Source organism: Seriola aureovittata, chromosome 2, assembly GCF_021018895.1.
Source record: "Seriola aureovittata isolate HTS-2021-v1 ecotype China chromosome 2, ASM2101889v1, whole genome shotgun sequence".
Taxonomy (NCBI): domain Eukaryota; kingdom Metazoa; phylum Chordata; class Actinopteri; order Carangiformes; family Carangidae; genus Seriola; species Seriola aureovittata.
The window spans coordinates 17,224,973-17,244,734 of record NC_079365.1 but is presented as its reverse complement, the minus strand read 5'-3'; the positions used below and the strand labels follow the sequence as shown (position 1 = coordinate 17,244,734).

The window sequence follows — 19,762 nt, the reverse complement described above, 5'->3', positions numbered from 1 at the left end:
TATTTTACAGTGTTACTAGAAAGAACAATGCTGTTCTTTAATGCTTTCAGAGGATAAAGGAGGTGATCAGCCTCGGTGGCTCCTCTCTTGTCAAGCAGCACCACCTCATATTAATGGTTCCCTACCTGTTGTGCATGTGTTGTTGCTTTTCCTATGCACGGTAAATGGATATTCCTCCTTGTGTGTATGAGCATCTGCTCTCAGGTCCAGGATGTATTGACTTTCAGCAGTAGATGGCACAATGGCACTTTCACAGTAGCCAATAGTTTTTGACTGATTTAATTACTGTGAAGTAATTAGAACTTGCTTTTGTGAGTAACTCCCAGACCTGCAATATACATTATTTTCTACAGCATGATGGTATTTTATCAATAAAAGGTAGCCTAAGTGCAGCAGCCAGAGTATGTGCTTGATAAAGCATACACTTACCAGTTTCATTAGATTGTGCATTTAACTGATATTGCTTTATTAGGCAACTTCCTAGAAATAAAGTCAGTCCCAAATCAAAGTCCTTGATGTTCAAATCAAATTACACAAAAACAGAATATCATATTTTATGTCGGCAGTGATGCAAGTCCTTGAAATAGTCTACTGCTAATTCATTAAAACCAACTTGCAACAGCAGAGCATTTACCTCTATTTTCATGTATTTCTTTAAAAAACACTCAGAAAGCTGTAAAAATCGCAAACGCTCTGTCATGGAAATGGGTGGCAGTTTGGCCACTGTCTGCACCAATCAGTGCCAGAAACCTGGAAACCAACTCGTCCAGCGTCAAGCTATACAATCCGGCATTCATGGCACATGTCTGAGTATAGATCGTATGTCACATATAGTTTTCCTCTTGACTAAAAGATATTAGCACATGCCTTATCAAACCAAATCTGAATATGATTTAACAGAATAGTGTTTAATGTTCACAGATATTAAGACATTAAAACAAATCTATGTTGATGGCTTGACTTCCAGGTTACCCATAGAGAAAAATTCAAATTATATATTTTTTTTCTTTTTTGCTGTTGTTTGCCAGATTCATTTTCCACATCACTTTCAAAAATACAAAATTAATGCTCTTTTTAATGTTTTTTTTTTTTGGGCAGTTTTTGCTTTATTCGGATAGTGTCAGTGAGAGAGTGGCAAGAAGGTTGGGGAGAGAGAGAGGGGATGACATGCAACAAGTGGGGTCGGACTCGAACCCATTGCAGCTGCGGTGAGGACTGAGCCTAAGTGGTACGCGCTCTACCACTTGAGCCAGCGGGGCGCCCCATGAATTCTCTTTCTAACATTTTAGGATAGCATTGTTTCATTTAAAACGAAACGAAATCCCTCTTCCTAGTCACGTATGTTTAAATGGCAGTGGATAAATCAAGGACTGAAAGAATCAATCAGAGAAGATGGTCTTTTTCTCCCTTTCTCTTCATTTCGCTGTAAGGACCCTCTGCACATTCCCCCTGGACCAAGCCTGTCTAAATGTAGACCCTCTCACTTGATTAAATGTGTCAGGTAGGAGTTGGCCTTCACATCACTGCACTGATGCCAGCTGCCTGGGGGCTTCCGGTGGGTATAGTTTCCTGACAGCCATTGGATTTGATCTCTAATGACTTTTTTTTACAGACATGTGCACAACATTAGTAGTTATACCTTATGATTAAAGACCATGTTTCATCAGCAGGTTCAGGTGTGTTATTCAGAGTGCAGATCTGTAATCCAGCTAAAGATCCACAGTGGGGTTTTCTAACCCTTCTCACAAACGCTAACTGTGTCTGTCTGTGTCTGCTATTTGGTGTTGGACAGGTAGTGTACAGTTGGTGTTAAGAGCTTTTCTTTTTTCTTTTTTTTTTGCTAGAAACAGCTGCCTGCTTAACCAAAAATGACACTATGAGAGCGGGTTGAGTGAACTGAAGCAGTAAAGTTGTGGGCTGGTAAACCAAAACAATGAGCTGAAAGATGCTAAAATGCTCTGTAGAAGTGATGTTAAGAGTCGGGTGATTATCATCTGTGGGTTCAACACCACAAACTCCACCTTTCATTTGCAAGTAATCATGTGATGCATTATTAACATAAAATATTTGATTATAGCTGCTTTAAAGTACATCCTGCTGTATTACTTGATCTTGAAGCCACTTTCCTTCAGCATTCTGTATCAAGATCTTCAGCCTTTCAGTTTTGTGTTATTATGTTACATATTCCCAAATTAATGTGTTTAATCAAATTACCATAAAGCAAATATGGGGCCAGGTGGTATTCCAGTGTGGAAAAACCCAGCCAGTATCCTGAGAATTACTCTAAGGATATATTTTAAAATCCTATTAATTGTATATAAAACATTAAATGTATCCAGGCCCCTCAGGTCATCTGAGACAAGTTTACTCAGAGTTCTCAGAATCAAAACCAAACAAGGTGAAGCAGGTTTTAGTTTCTATGATCCCCATTTGCAGAACAAGTTTACTGAATTCCTGCGGTCTGCAAAAACTGTCAGTTAATTTAAATTACAACTTAAAACATTATTGTTTGCAGCTCAACCATTAAATTGCATACATAACCTCCTTTTAATCTTTAACTAACTATTTATTTGCTTGTGTTTGCTTTTGTTTGTTGTTGTTTTTTTGCATTTTAAATGCAATCTTTATATTTTCTTAATGTATTATTTTGAATGTTTTTAATCAATTTATGCCTCTGTAAATCACCTTGAATTGCCTTGCTTTTATTATCTTTTAAATGCAAATTTAATAGCTTTGTCTTATTTCGAATGCATCTCAATTCCTCTGTAAAGCACTTTGAATTGCCTTGTGTCTGAATGGTGCCATATAAATAAACCTGCTTTGCTTTTGGCCGAATCCACACATCACAATTTACTCCAATTGTCAACGTTCAGTTCCAATTCGGGAGGAAGAGTGGCCTTGATGGAGCAAAGCAGTAAAGCAGTGCTAGTGTGGATGGGTGTGTAAGCAATCTGACATGACAGCAGACATGAGGGGAGAATGACTGACCACCACTCAGTGTTGCTGGGGCAGGAGGATGTAGAGCTGCTAGTCAGCTAACCAGCCATGAGACGCTGCTGTTGGACTATGGGTCTGTGTCAATGTACAAAATAGACCTCGGAGTCTTGCCTATTACATCGATGGTGCAGGAGGAGCCAGAGGATTCGGCTGAACCGAATTTTCAAATCCAACCACACAATGTTTACACACAATTTAAGCTGAATGTGAAAAATCAGCTGTATAAGCATCATATGCTCTCAAAACTCTGTTATTGTGTTTACAGCGGAGTTTGGGATTATCCAAAAGAGACTTTATTTAGAGGTAAAACAGAGTTTGAGCACACATTAAATGTCATAAATAATCTCTCATTGCACAGGAAACAAAGTACAGCCTGGAGATCAGTATTTAAACTATGCGGATGTTAACAACAGTTTGGATAATAATTTAAAATCTTGCATTCGTTTTAAAAAAAGAGGACCTATTATTGCCATTTTAGTTTTAATCATTTCATCCTAGGTGTCTACTTAAATAACTTTACTGCTTTAATGCTTTAATTTTCTGAATTTTTCTGTATTTTTCTGTACATTTTATGCTGTAATCTCTTTAAGAGAGCTCTTTAAATTCCGCATGTCTTGTGTAAATAAACGGTTGTGGAGGCATCGGTTCTGCCTTATCGTTTTGAGTCCAATCCTGGACCAGAAGATGACAGACCTGATCCACCTTCACAAGCTGGACTGGAGCAGAAAACGAGCGTACCCACTGTCAGGCAGCCGGAAGGAGGGAGAAATAGGAAGAGCGCTGCGAATCAAGACGCTGGACAGTCTGCAAAGACTTTGGATGACAGTATTCATAACTTGGAATACTTTTATGAGAAACCCTTTTGATTTTTGTTGATTGGAGACTTCCGGACTAAAGGAATATAAATAATGGAGGAACAGACAAACAGGCCACAGGTAGGGAGTTTCCACCGCTTCACCTCCTGCTGGTTTACGATGCAGGTAAATCTGAATGACTTTTGTGCGCATAGTTACTGAAGAACAAACTCAGCGGTTAAATTGTGGATAATTTATCTGAGCTAACGAAGTACAACATGTCAATACTGTCAAACGTTTATATCTTTGCTGCTGCTACTTACTAACACGATTAAGCCAGGGTGCCGCGGTTAACATAAAAAATCCACAATAACAATGCAGACTGACGCACTGTGAGCCTGAGTTCCCTGTTAGGCCACATAACGTGTGAATTACAGAAATAACAGTTGTGAAAATGAAGCGTCTAATTGTGCATGGTTTCTGAAGCAGTCCTCCTTGAAGTATGGGCTCACACTATAATGTTTGGAGCAGTGGAGAACCGTGGAAAAATGAAGTAGATTTGATTGAGAACACTGTCTTTTCGGCATGGCTACAAAATGAAAGGAAAGTCTTTATTATGAGTGGTTATTAGCTGTGCCTTGTGTGGGGGCGTGCCAAGCTTGCAGGTGGGCAGCACAAAGAGATGTACTGAGTCAATAGGACGAGGAAGTAATGTATGGACCCCCAAGGAGGCTTTTCACACAAAGAGGAAAATTGGGTTTTGCCCTGACAGTTACTCCCTTTGGTGTAAACTTTGATCCATGACCCTGTAGACCATTTACATGCACAAAAACCTATATAACACACTATATGTAAAAGTTAAAAGCATAATATCCTTCAGAATAAGTTTAATTCATCTGGTGGTTTGTTCAGTTCCTGATCATCTGACTCTGGCATCTTTTTAGTGATGTTGTATCTTCCAAGAAATCAGCAGTTAAGTTGGTAAGAAAAAATATGACCCACATTTTTATAACCAGATCTGTCCTTTATTGTGACGTCCTCTTGTATGCACAAATTTTGCACAGTGATAAAATGTCACTTAGCTATCCTCTCAGCCTCTAGTTTCATCCAAAGTCGTTCACAGAATCAGCACCCCTGAGTAGTGAGAGTTTTAATTAACATGAAGGTGCTTGGAAGCTTTGATGTTGAAGATGATCAGAAAATTACAATTTCCGAAGCTGAACATGCTTCACTGGCTTTACCCTTCTCATAAATAGATGCGTCTCACGTTTCTCGTCACAGCCAACAAAGATATTGATGCTTGTGTTCAATTTCTTAGTCGGCCCAGTAGTAACTCTCCCAAGGACTGGTTGTCTTTTTATTGGACCACAAGAGTATTGTTTGTGATTATTAAATGCATTCGTTTCTTCAGCTGAAACAAAGGCTGATTAGTGTATTTTCATATCTGTGGTCACTGTCCCCAGGTGGAGTCAGTCGATGTCAACTGTCACGGGCTGATTTAATTTCCATAGGCTTGTTCAAAGGGACTCTGGGAAATGCCTGCACCCAGCTCTCTCTCTCTCTTCATTAAACTCCCACTGCACATTCCCTTCATTTCTACAGACAATCCATCTGCTGTTCTAAACCCTGTTTTGTCAAGAGTTGTTAGCTGCTTGGCCCCAGGGATGAGCACCTCAGGCTATTATTAATCTTGTTTGTTTCGTGTTTTTCTGTCTTTGTGCAGTAGCGGCATTGAATGCCCGGTGGACTTTCTCTTCTACAGACATAATCAATGATGTAAGTAAGTGCAGATTATCATTGAGACTTGTGAAGGAGGGCCGCCTCTGAGGTCTAAAAGTGTCACATGGTGAATGATTACATATTTGCACAGAAGCTGATTCACTCTTGAAGCTTTAAATTTCTACCAAATTAAGTAAAAATACAAGAGAAGGGATTAGAGAAGAGAGAGACATTTGAAGATAAATGCTGGCAACAGAGCTATAGACTTTTGTGCTGTGTGTCAAGAGTTAGGGATTTAATTCATTGTCATGTAAATAACAAAAAAATAGTCTGCTTCGTGAATTTAATACCTGGGGGATACTCCCACAAATGGAAGTTGTAGCTATTAATTAAACACCTTCAGCAAGTGTGATTTCCAGCAAAGGTATGCTGACCACTTGTTAATGCCAAGAAGCCAATGGTGGGAAGAGCTGACAGAGTCTGATCCCTGATAATCATGATATTGTCAGAGAAGGACGGATCCTGAGGAGAAGGACACTGCTGTTTCTGGCTACAGCAGCTTTAATCTAGCCTAAGGCACTGAGAATTTCTGAGCACCCATAATCAATACATTTACACCCGTGTTTCTCATGTAAGTGAGATCTGATCTGGAATCAATCCTACTCTGGTGACTTCGATGCCTTGCTGACCTCATCTTTTTTCCATCACATTAGCATCGAACAAATGAGCCATATCCCCTTGTGCTGTCTTCCAGTCCCAAAGACAACTGCAAAGAAAAAAAGGGTAAAAATTGCACTGTGGATGTTTCTTCTTTCAATTTAACTGCTGTGGAGTTCCCTGATCTCATAAATCTGTTGTCTCTATAAAACTGAGTTTCTGCAAGAACAATGCACTGAATAATAATAAAAAAAAATAGTTTAAGAATTAAGTTTGTGTGCAGATCAATCACAGCACCTTTTTTTACTCAAGCCATTTGGCGGAACAATGAAGCACAATTGTGAAAATTCCTCTAAAATTGTGATTTGTAGACCATAAATTGATAATAATTCCACCTAGCCTCATTTATATTAATGATGATACATTAAATATTAGGAACACCTCTCAGTATAATACAATATACTTCAACAGCACCACAAAACACATCTGCCAAAATAGTCATTAAATTGAGTCAACACCTCTTTAAAACTGTATTTATTGCAGGCCTGTTGAATTAGACTGCATTATTGTACCTCAGTGGACCTAATGAACTGGCAACTGAGTTATTTATTAATCGCTTTGAAGTGAAAAGGTCACTGATTATGACCACACTGCAGAAAAAAACCTCACCAAGCTTTTTTGCCTGACAGTATATGTCACTAGCCCAAGCTGTATTACCAAAAGTTAGTATGTTAACACGCCAAGCAAAGATAGTGAACAAGGATAGTTATAGCCTACCTGCTAAACATCAGCATGTCACCATATTGTGCAGCCTAACAGAGCTGCTAGCATGACCACAGACTCTTAGTCATGTTGAAATACAACAGATATAATTATTAAGTTGAAAAGGGTTTAATAGCGGAAGTAATTGTTTTCACACCCCCTACCGTCTAATTTGTCAGTTGTCATTGCTTAGCTGACAGTTCGTTCCAAAGGTTCTCTCACAGCTTTCTGAAAAACTCATTCAAATCAGTATTATTAGCCTAAAAAATGTCAGTAAAGGTGTTTATGCTAGTAATTAGTCTTGGTCTTTGGTGTTTGTGTTGAGTTAGCATGCTGCTACATATTTGGGGATTCATTGGGGAAGGGCCACACGACATCTGGTAACCTGGCAGCACATAGAGGGTGCTCACTCAATAGTGCATTTCCTCTGTGGTCTGGTGAGGTGAGGTCAATGGTTGCACTGCTCATTTGCAAACTCTGCAGTAACACTACTGCAAACATTTGCTGCTCCTACTGCTGCTGCAGCTCAGATTTCATTTTAGTAGATGTAGCATTTAATAGAGGGTTTTAATATGGGGTCACTGCTGTCTAGACTTTAATGTATGCCTGAATGAAGGGGCCGAGGGCAGAGCTCAAATCATTACGTATAGATTTAGCAGACTAAATTAAGACTCGAGTATTTTGCTAGATCCTTGGTTTAGAGCTCGTTATTCATCCATTATATTTCAAAGTGGGACTCTTTGACTGAATACTCTTATGATAGATTCATTTGTGTGCAGACTTATTGGAGTTTTAAGCATGAATACCTCATTAAGCAGGTTTGTTCGTGACCCTGGTGTGATTGCTCAAAGAACAATTTCCAGCCACATGCACCAGAAAGTGGTTAAAAAGGGGGATCTGAACAAAAGACCGACAGCTCCTAAAAGGCCACATTATAATTGTGTCCTTCTGAGGAGGAGAGCAGGACAGTGTATGTATGTATGCCTGTATCTAGGCCTACATGATTGAAATTTTCAATATAATATACTTCAATGGCATCTATATTGACTCATGAACACTGTGAATGAAGCCACTTGGTCATATAGATATTTTTATTAATCACATACATACCTGCCTCTTAGCCATTTCAAAGCCAAGGTTAAAATGAAAGTGTGATTGTGTTGTTTTCTTCCACGAGTAATTTTGAAATGAGCTGTGAAAAACATAAAATATTAGAAAAGATAAACTGAAGCACACTTTCGATTTGAATCATATCACTGTATCTAATTAATTCATGTACCTGCAAATGTTAATGTATTTCCACTACTTGCTTATTATTTTGCCATTTTATGATTTAATATTTCTGTTTATGCAGTATGTTGGACCTCATTTAGCACATCAACTATCATTATCCTCTAGATATTACCACAGTTGTAGATTCTTACATCAAAGACCTCGCTTGGGGTTCAGTGAATAGAAATATTTTTTGCATTTTGTCATGCAGAGTCTGCGTTCAGAGGTGCAAAGTATCTTGATGCACACAGCATGTGATGAGCCACATCTGTAAACCATGTACCTGTGTATATAACCTGAGGCGAGGTTTTAATGAGCATTTACAAAAAAAAAGAAAGCATTGCATATCAAATGAGTAGATAATATCCCTCAAGGAATGAATTAATTGTTTAAAAGTATTTGACGGTTGAAGATCAAAATCAGCAGTACGGAAAAACACACAAGTTCTTTTTAAAGACTGTGTTACACCCTCAAATTAATTGTGTATATATTAAATGGTATTCAGTATAAAATAAAAGTTAATCTTCGTCATTTTACTGCATATAGCAGTCTCATGGCTGTAGGGCTTTTTCCAATGAGACTTTAGACTTTTCTACATAAAGACAAAAAGACAAAACAACTCTAAAATATGTGTTTTCCCTTTACAGAGGATAGCTCAACATAATGAGCTCCAAGTAACAAGGAAATGTTCAAAATTACAGTATACTGTACACGTCAAACAATACAAGTACTATGACCATTTGTGGAGCAAACATAGACAAGTGAAGTTTTCAACAAGACTAGGTCAAAACCTAGTATATGGCTGGACCGTATATGGTCAATGTGCAAAATTGAGGATGTAGTTGTGGAACATCTGCAACTAACTGCAGCAACTGGTTTCAGCCCTTTACCTGTTTGCTTCTCTCCTACTGTCTGTGCTCACATATACAGCATTTTATTACAGCCACATTCCCTTTAAAGCTGTTCTCATTTACTTGCTGTTTCTGCTGTCAAACAATGGACCAAAAATAATGACTGAAATACGGCCTATGTAGTTCAGTAAATGATCGTCACTGCCGCTGCCATCTCAGACCAAAGCAAATGCGTCGTCAGCCACACTTCTGGCCTCCGTTTGGCAAGAAGTGTTCGGCCACTAAACCCAAAACACTGTGTACACAAAAGCCAACAAAAAACGATCTAGCCACAACCATTAGCCCATGCTAGTTTTGCTGTGATATGCTTCACACCAATGCTGACAGTAAGCCAGCTAGCAATAGCAACATTTGTAGAACACATTCTTAATATCTGTAACAGCAAGTTAGCTACACGAGGGACTTACATATACTAACATGCACATGTACATGCACTAACATGCATGTGCTACCAGACCGGATACCAAAACAAAGAACAGAGAAACTGAGATTACAACATATACAGAGGGGGTGTGACTTCATTCTCTGCTCAGGACACCATTGCTCCACTATATCTTTGCAAAGAAAATAGCTGTTTTCTGCTATGTTACTGTTTAAAATCTCGTTTACAGAACCTTAAAAACTTCAAAGCCGTTTCCAAGCTACAGCTACTGCACTGCTAAAATCCTGTATTTATTACCAAAACATTGCCTGATAAAATCCCCCGGAACACAGAACACACAACACTGAAATTAAACACAACTACTGTGCTGTGATTTTGGCCATATTTACTCATATTTACTCAGAGAGAAAGAGATAAGCAAAAGAGTATGTTTGTTATTTGGTCTCTCACACAGCGAACAGCCTCTGTCTGGGTGACAAACTGCTGCTCCACCTCTTTGCCACTCACTGAACAGAGCAGACACAGATAGAGAGGTGTGCCTCTCCCTCACGGGATGGCAACTGTCCAAGTAGAAAAGGTTTGTCCAGAAAGTCACTGTATTTGTCAATGCCTCTCTAATAGAAACTGTTCGTGCCAATTCATTTTGAAAGAGCATCAGCCAATGGGGAAACTCCAACATTCGGCCGGCCAACCAATGGCGTAACGTAGCGAGTCACCTGGCTGACCAGTGGTGATTACACAACTCTATCACTCACTCTCTCAGTCACAGACATTTGCGTTTATAGGGCTAGAACCACTGTTGCAGTCTTGCCCAAAAATATTTGTTGTGTACACAGGCCTTTGCATCAAGCCATGTTTACTTATATCTTGTAATCATAGTTACAACCGACAAGGGTTTTACATGAAAAGAAACTAATCAAGAAAACAATGGGACACAAAGAGAAACAATGGGAACATAACCAAACATGATTTGATTATCTTGATAGTGATCCCTTTGTGACCAGTGCTAATTTAAATGAAATCAAGTTGAGTGGCAAAACTCTCATCCAATTAATGTCAACAATGACAACTGCTATGAAGCTATCCTCCACATGGAAATATAGACACAGTCCAGAAAAAATCTTTAATAGAGGTGGATTTTTCTGTATGAGCAAAATGCATTTAAAAGTTAGTCTGAATTATCCTGTGGAATATCAACATTCTGCCCATAATAGTCTTGTTTCTGAGAGATGATATCTACCAAAAAGGCTGACAAGAATAACAGCTCTCTGTTTTGTAATGTTGAATACCCTAATGCAACTTTATAAAGCTTCATGATTTATTCTTTTTGTATTTTTTATTGGAATATGATTCATTATAGTGTAAAACTCATTCTCTTCTTGAGATTTGCTATTGCTTAATTTGTTGTGGAGCATGTGCTCAAGAGGACACCACTGACAGAGGCCAAAAGGACACACACTATCCAATTATCCAATGAGGTGTCAACAGGGGTTGGTGAGGAAGCCGTTATTATATGGATAACTTTGGCAAGAAATTATTTTTGTGTGCATGAGCTGTTGAAACTGTTGTAAGTTGCAAGTTGCAACTGCCATTAGGTCGATGGGTCAGCCTGTTGATCCTCCCAAGCAGGCCATGGAGATACTATTATACCTGTAGATTTGTCAGACAGACACATTCGGCAGCAGTGATATGTTGGGTTTGGGCTTCAACCTTTCACTGATTGACGCATTTAGCTATAAATTTGATCAGGTGCACATTAACAAAACTGACAATAAGACATTTTCACTTGTGTATGAATTGTAGATTTGTGCAAACTCGCTTAGAATTGCCAGTTGTTTTGATTAGATAGATTTATAGGGGCAGAAGCGTAAATAGATGGGGCCTTGATATTGGTGAGAGTGGGTTGGTGGAGATGTGATGCTGTGAAACCCCACATACTAGCAGGGAGAGAGGAAATGAATGCCATGATAATCACTGGATGACAGGAAAGCAAGTCATCAACAATCCAAGTAAAATTCACATGATAATAAGTGAGAGGTGGAGATCCAGAGTGATGCTAAAATAGAGTGATAATTCTCCCTGCTTGAACATTACAAAGTATGCAAGCTTCATTTAAGCTGAAAAAACAAATATACAAGTGTATGATAACATACCATTTAATGAAACATCTTGGTGTGGACGGGTTAGTTGTAAACACAAAAAAAACATTTTAACTATAGAGTGGATACACAGTCAGTGAAATCACATGGAAACCACAGAGTCAGCTGGGGATTCGTTCGCTATAAGAACTGGAAACAAAGCCCAGACTATTTGAAAGGACCACTCTCACCTCCTGTATGCCTCGTTTGAATTCCTGCCCTCAGGGATGCCTCTGGCAAAAGAGAATATTTACAAAAAGTCATATCTTCCCACTGCAAAATCTTTAACTTACTATGATTACTAGTACTGTTCTTCTGCACTGCATCTGAACTTTGCACCTGTTTTTCTTTCTAAGATGTGCAATGCTAAAGTTGTACGGAGAGCAGTTCAATTTTTTGCTTGAAGAAACATTTTTTTGTAGATCAGATTGTGATTAAGTTAAAATGATTCATCAATCGAGTTTTTTATTTGAAAATAAAGACTTTTTTAATTAACCAGTAACTGTTTTTATAATTAATTCATCTTTTCAGTCATTTTTCAAGCACAAAGGCCAAACGTGCTGGTTCCAGCTTCTCAAATGTGAAAATTTTATGCCTTTGTCATATATGATAGTAAATATCTTTTATGTTTTTCCCCCCACATAAACTGTAAAAAGTAAAATGTTACTGCTGTTTAGATTGCCAATTTCACTCTCAGTGATTCATTATACATGCAACGAGACATGTGATTACCATTTTGAGTATCAGCCCTCCCTTAACCATCCGCCCACATCCCCACACACCCACACGGTACAGTCTCACACATTCACACATTCTCACACATACACACACACACACACACACACACACACAGACACACACACACACACACACACACACACAGACACACACACACACACACACACACACACACACACAGACACACAGACACACACACACACACAGACATGCGGATATTGGAGGTCAGTTTTAAAGGACAGGTTTGCAGTTTTAATTTTTAAAACAGAGTAAAGCCGTACAGTATCTGTGTTTCACCACGAAGATCATCTTTCTGACTCGGTGTTCAACATCAAACAGAGGCATCACTGGCACCTGTTTGGGGTCAAATGTCATGGTAATGGGCATGTAGCCAGTGTGGATTTCAATCTTAGCGTTGCTGAAAATAATTGCGGAGAGTTCTGCTTCGAGTGATGGTGCTGAAAACAGTTGCATCTAATCTCTGAGATGAAGCTGTATTTACTATTATTTATTTATTTATTTATTTGCTTCACTGAGCGCAGTGGACTTTAAAACAGCAATCTGTCAACTTACCTGTCAGCATCTGTTACTATGCCTGTTCAGCAATTATTATTATTATGGCATTATTTCAGAGGAAAAACATTTTAAAGGAAGCATTTTATGACATGATATGACAGGGAGATCAAGAGAAACAGGCTGCCTAGCATTCTTTAAATGTGTCATTCCCTGACTATTATTTTGTGTGTGTCTTTACATCAAAGGAAATGCTCCATTTTTTCTGGGACTAAGCTGGACTCTGTGACCAGCTTTTCTCTCATGTTGCAATCATGTCTTGTTTCTCAGAAAGCAGCTGCAGCAGGGAAAAGTACTTTTAAGAGCTACATAATACTGCTTTTCTCCCGCTGCCCACCCTCTCTACCGTACCTTCCACTTATGTCTCTTCCTTCTTCCGCTCACATATCTGCAGAGGAAATAACTCAAATGGAAGAAGGGACCTGTCAGCTGACTTGCTCATCATTCATCACCGTCTGTTTGTGGCCACTGTACGCACTGGGTGAGTCAGCAACAACCTGCGTATCAGACTGTGAGACAGCACCAGGACTCTGAGGATGACTGAGAGGGCATTTGTGGTCTTCAGGAAAGTGGACAGCTGTGCTGCTTTTGGCATACTGTCAGACATCCTGCTTGCTTGTCTGCCTGCCTGCCTGCCACCTCTGACCCGGCCTGGCGTGGCTGGAATGCTAATGGGAGCGGTACGATAGCATTGTCATTGGAGTACGCACTGAAATGTCATTAGTGACGAAGCCAACCTATGCTAATCGCTAACATCTTGAAAAGGCTGCTTCTGACATTGGTGCGGGGCCATGAATGAGCTGTGGGTGCTCGTGATCGTTATCTGCTCACAGTGGAGACGCACCATCCCCGCCACTGTGCTGCTGCACCTGTGAATGCACCGTGACAAAAAGCCCAATCTCACATCCTGCTAAGAGGATTGATAATGCAGCCAAGGGTAAAAAACATTGGTGGCAAGTTGGTATTTTCTCATTGAATGGTCATACAGAGTATCAGGCAAAGCCGTTTATGTGATGATTTGGTGAATAAGCAATTTGTCATAGAAAATCCTGCTGATCCAGGCTGGCTTATTCACTAAAGAGTTATATAACTTCTATAAACCCTTCCTGTATCTCACATAGAATTATGTTTTGAAAATGAGTGTTACATTTTTATTCAACACCATACACCTGTGCAACAAACCAAATAACTTCCTGATGTTATGCATAGTCTCTTCATTTCTCTCTCACACAGACATACACATGCATATTGAGTAAATGTTTACCAATTAGCATTTCAAAACAGAAGAGAATATATTAGATGCTTATCGTGTGCGCTTCATAATGGATTGTCATTTGGCTTATTCTTTGCCAAACAAACAGTGTACACACTGGTGTGGAACGACAAATCATTACAGTCTTTATGTTTAAATACCTTGCTCAAGGGCACAGCGGTAAAATGTTTCCATCCATGTCATGGGGGTCAATAAACAGCGAATCCACAGCACAGCAACAACTAATTTCTTATCATTTTATATTATTTTCTTCTCCTGTTAATATACTCATTAGCTTACTTACCACTGTGCACAGCTAGATTTTCAATACCGTAGGTAATCGGTGCTTTTAGACAGCAAGCAGTTAACCGCTGCATCTGTCACCTGAAGATGCCAGTGTGCTTTATTTTTCATTTTCTATTTGAAACATGAATTATGATATAGATTATAATTATGAATAAAAAATAGTCATTCTATATTTTGAGTGGAAGGCTTGGAGGTGCCATTCCTGCAGCTACATCTGATCCTAAACCAACCTGCACCAAATGCTACAGGTTGCTGCCATTCACCTACTCTCGACACGCACAGTCCAATAGTGGGTTGTAGCTCGAAATGGAAGAAATGGTATAATTTGTAAATTAATATGGAGGAACCATTCACTTCACTGTGAGGATGGGATACAAACATGCTTCTCTACAAAAACCCTTCTTTTCATTGAACAAAACAAGACAAATGTCTCGCATTTGGAATGTCTTAAAATGCGCTGCCATACTCAAACTTTTCTTATATCAAGTACAGTCTAAAATGGGCAAAATTACGGTTCAATCATTCAAAAACTGTCAGAGAATCTAAGCAAGCATTCAGCACCAACTGTTGGTGCTAGACATCTTTTCAGTGGTAACACAGCCCAGCATCTCTATTCATATTGGATTATTTCACACCTCACAATTTACTTCAAATGCCAACCTTCAGTGCCAAGGCATGGAGTGGTGTGCCCTAAGCAAAGATGGAAAGTAAGTATTCCTAGATCAGGGTGGTGGATGAACATGTAGCTTGTCTGATTTCAATGCAGCAGACCTGAGTTTGCCTCCTGTCAAAGATCTGCAATTAAAGCTCGCCTTTTTATTCACAGTAACAACCAAGTGTTGTAGTTGCCTAACCTCAACCATAACCATAACCATATGTTATTTGGCGTAACCATGACCTTTCCCTAACCTGAACCATGCCATAGCTCCCATGCACAGATAACGACATTGGAAGTAAAAACATGAAACTAATTCAGGCTTGTTTTTTGTTGTTGTTTTTTTTGTCAAATATTAAAGGTCAACTCTGATGATAGAGTTTGCGGCGTCCTTCTGTGCATCTTTGAAAATAGTTTAAAAAGTAAACAATTAGGACACTCAGTGCAGGAAACGTGTTTATATTCTTCATTACGCCAATGACAGGCAGTACCTGCTGCAGCGCAGGTGTAGGGGAAGAACGCATAATATATTTAAACAACTCACTAGTGAAGGTCAGAGTCATTATGGTAGCTAACAATTAATGCTAAGGTGAAGAAGAGGATACTGGCAGGCTCTTATCTTATTGTATGCATATCAATCAGATAGTGATGTGAGGCCTGTGATGCCCTTTCACTCAAGCAGAACATTGCTTGCAGTGTTAAATTATTTCTCATACTGGTAGTGTTGAAGCTTGTGTAAATGGAGCGGTTGGATCTTTAATTGAGCGACACGTTGCCATCCATATTTGTCCTGATTATGGGCTAAAAGACAGTGACACCCCCCACCCCCACCCCCCCACAAGCACACAGTCAAATGCAGCACCTCGAAATGTCTACATGGCAGTCGCTATCATTTTCTGAGCTGATTAAATTTATCTACCTTCAACGCCTCATCTTGTTGCCACAGTAAGAAGGACACATCTGAATAATTAATTTGAATGAAAACATGTAAAACTACAGTGTTTCAGCTAGTGAAAAAAAAAGGAAAACCGAAGGGAAAATGATATTACCACTTATATACAGTAAAATAAACGTTCTTACTTGTTGTGTATTTTCTGCCAGACAGCTACAATTATCAACATCCACATTTACATTGATGGCCCATTATACTGCAATTACCACTGCAGCATCATACCATAACTTAAAGTAATGATCTAAATCTGGCCAGCTGCACTTACAGCTCCTCCTCTATGACTCATTGTATTCGTGACCAGATTTTAATGTTCAACCCAGCTGATAAATACCGACATGTTTAAATGAAATGGGCTTAAAACAGGTTCCTCCGGTTCTCTGCTTCCTCACTTGTCGTTGGTATAATCGTGCTTGCATATGACACGGCACACTCAGAGAAAAACAATCTCCATCTGCTGCGGTAGCAAACGAATACAAGCTGTTTTCAGCTCAACACATCTAACTCTAACACCTGTTACTGGTAGACAGACTTAGTCTCCTCTTGGCAGCTTTCACAATATTAGAAATTAGCTTCCTGCTTCCTCCACTAAATATAATGGGCTATATCAAGTTTACCAAGGAAAACTGTTCCACTCCTTCATGCTACTGTGATTCTAAGTGATTGTGACCTTTACAGAGAATAGCATTTAGATTTTGTTAGTGACAAACTTTCTCCCATTTCCTCCTGTTGTGTTCTCATATAGACACAATGTCAAGTGTAGGATTATACGAAACTATAGCACAGTGAGCAAGCCGGTGAGAATTCAGGAAGCCATATGAGGACATTTTGACATCATTACCATGTGTGGAGACTATTTAGAGCCCCAAATCACTTTTACCTCCAATGACACCACAGGCATTATCTCATCATTAAGTGTTGTCTACACATCGATCAGCTTTACCTTCCTGTGGAAAACAGCCGTTGCATTGCAACCGAATTTTAAGTTCTTTCTACCGACTGCATCACATTAGTGCCTACTGTCGTTTCAAATAAACCACATCCGTTTATCAAATTGCACAAAGGCTTTCACACCTGCAGTTTAATGCATTTGATCCAGACCAAGGGAAAAAAAAATGAGCAAGCCAGTTTGTTTCACCCTCTGAGTAGTGTTTCCCTCCCCTTCTGCAGCGTTTCCCTCTCTGGTTGGGGTTATGGTTAGGTTATGGTCAGGCATTGTAGAGTTCAATGTTTTTGGTTACAGAAAGGCTGGGTTGAAGTTAAGCATCACAGAACAGGGATATGTTTGGGTTCGGGTTAAGGTAAGGGGAATCAAAAATGTATGTGGAGACAGATTTTGACACAAGGAACAACACGGCACAAGACAAGCTGTCAGCTGTCCAGTAGCTGAGTGGGCAGAATGGACGTAACATGAATGCTTATTAACACCACTGTAAATGCAAAGGCCTGCGGATTAGATGTTGTCATCCAGAAAATGCATCCAGCCGCAGAACACATGTTAATACCATGGGGCTGTGATGTCTCATGTTGTGAGTGACTTCCACATTTTGACCTCTATTCCTGTGTAACAGCTTTTGTTTTTTTGGGATCATTTGTGAGACAATATTTACTGTATATCTAGTATAATGAATTTTAAAATGGTTGATTTTCTTCTCCTTTGATTTTTTTTTTTTTTTTTTTTGCACAGATGCCAAAAAGGCTTCAGGACAATATCAACAGACAGTAGATACTCCCAGAGGTGACCGGTCACTGATGTTTTTCTCAGTCTATTGTTCAAATCAAAATTTTCAATCCACCTGACCCTTCAGACAATTGATCGATACACATTCTTTTGTTGTTTGGCCCGTACAGATCCTGGGGTTCACAAAAATACATAATATGCTGAATTTTTAGGCACAAGGTGCCTGTGGTTTTCTATTTTATGTAATTGTGCAGCCATGAAAAATATTAATAATTCCAACATTTCTTTCAATATCAGAGTGCTTAAGAGCAAGCAGGTACTGAAAGGCTGCTATCTGGGGTAAAAGAAATGTTTTTTTTCTGAACCTTCTTACAAAGAAATTAAAAAGAGGAAGAGGAAGTCTTTTTGCATTTTTTACACAAACACAACTTTAGAGGTACTGTACGCCTATATACAGAGTCTGCAATTTAAAATACTTCATCTAGTTCAAATCTTCCAAATTAGAAAATGCAAAAAAATACAATCTGACCAAATCTTTGCATTTCAAACACCCACCTTCTGTAGACTTGTAGTTTGCAAATTTCCAAAACTGATTAAAACTTGATTATAATGGATTCATGGATTCTCCCTTGTGCATCTATATACCCCGTATGGTCTAAACCAATCATTCCTTCATCCAAATAAGGCTAATACAACTGATTTTACTTTTTTTTTCTTGCCCCCCATAAGAAGCTGAGAGTGAAATTACTGCCTTTTTATCAACCAATTATGATGAAACTATTAACAAAAGGAACTAAGTTCAGTTTTACTGAAATAACATGATCTGAGTTTCACCCACAAAAGGCACAAAGCTCTCCTGCTACACTAACAGCAAGGCCCAGAGCAAAATAGGTTTCTTCATATTTCATATTTGACTGATATGTCGATGGCCATCACCTGTCTTTCTTTGCTTCTCTGTCACTCTTGCCAGTGTTGTAATTTACATGTCATTTGAATAAATCTGCTGAGCTGAATCTTGGAAAGCCCCACTAGCATCAGAAGACTCTTGTTTCCAAATGAATCAGATTCATACACCTTTGTTACAGGAGACACTTGGTAAAGCAAGTAAATCACAGGTGAAACTACTAATATCAGCAATGTTCTGTTGTTGTAATTATTGCCATGCAGTGCAGCAATAAAGTTACACCTGTGTTTGACAACTTAGAACTGCCAGCTGTGAAAAAGGTCTGTTTAACTTGGGTTTCACTCTTCATCCCTGTCCTGCAGAGCAGTGGACATTACGGCGCCAAAGGCGTGTAGAGCAGGACAGTGGGATCTTCAGCAGACACTGAGATGGTGTGCCAGACTGCAGATAAAGACAGCCGGGCCTGTAGCAATGCCTCAGTAAGTAACTGATTAAATTACAGAGAATATGTGTCCTTAGCTCAAGGCTGCAGAGAAAACATTCAGAAATGTAGATGACGCAGACATAGCTAATTAAGCTGTGGGTGTTAAATGAACTGGCCGAAGGGTTCACATATAAAAAGCTGCTGTTATGTTGCTGCTCTCCCTGTGTGATTATATTTGAAGCACAGAGAACAACCCGCAAATCAAAGTGTTTATGTTTGTCATTTGAACCCAGGCACAGAAACGGAAAGCTCAGTGCATCTGAGAAGGGAGATTACAGGACCTCAGCGGGGGCCTCTGCTCCCCTCTACTACTCACAGAAATCTTTCCCACCTAATCTGTGTTCAGTTTTTTTGTAACTTGTTGCCAATCAGTGGATTCCTTCTTTCGTCAGATGATAGCATGTAACATGAGAGGAAAAATCAATTTTGATTTGCCATTTGAAAAATAATGGATGCTGTGTCATAGAAACTGTCAAATTAAAGCAAATAGCAGTTTGTGTAGCATTTTTTAATACTAAATTGCAAACTTATACAACCTGGATGCAGTTGTTTTACCTGAGATCATTGCACAATACTGAACAGCACTGA

The 19,762-nt window shown here is 39.2% G+C and overlaps 1 long non-coding RNA gene across 1 annotated transcript in view; it reads left to right on the top strand.

The window, feature by feature from the left end:
- Positions 1-3,750: 3,750 nt before the first annotated feature.
- The window catches only part of LOC130184901 (uncharacterized), a 29,005-nt gene continuing 12,993 nt past the window's right edge, over positions 3,751-19,762 (top strand). The window contains exons 1-2 of the long non-coding RNA XR_008830072.1: positions 3,751-3,932; positions 19,053-19,169. This is a non-coding gene — a long non-coding RNA (uncharacterized LOC130184901). The remainder of the gene's footprint in view (positions 3,933-19,052; positions 19,170-19,762) is intronic.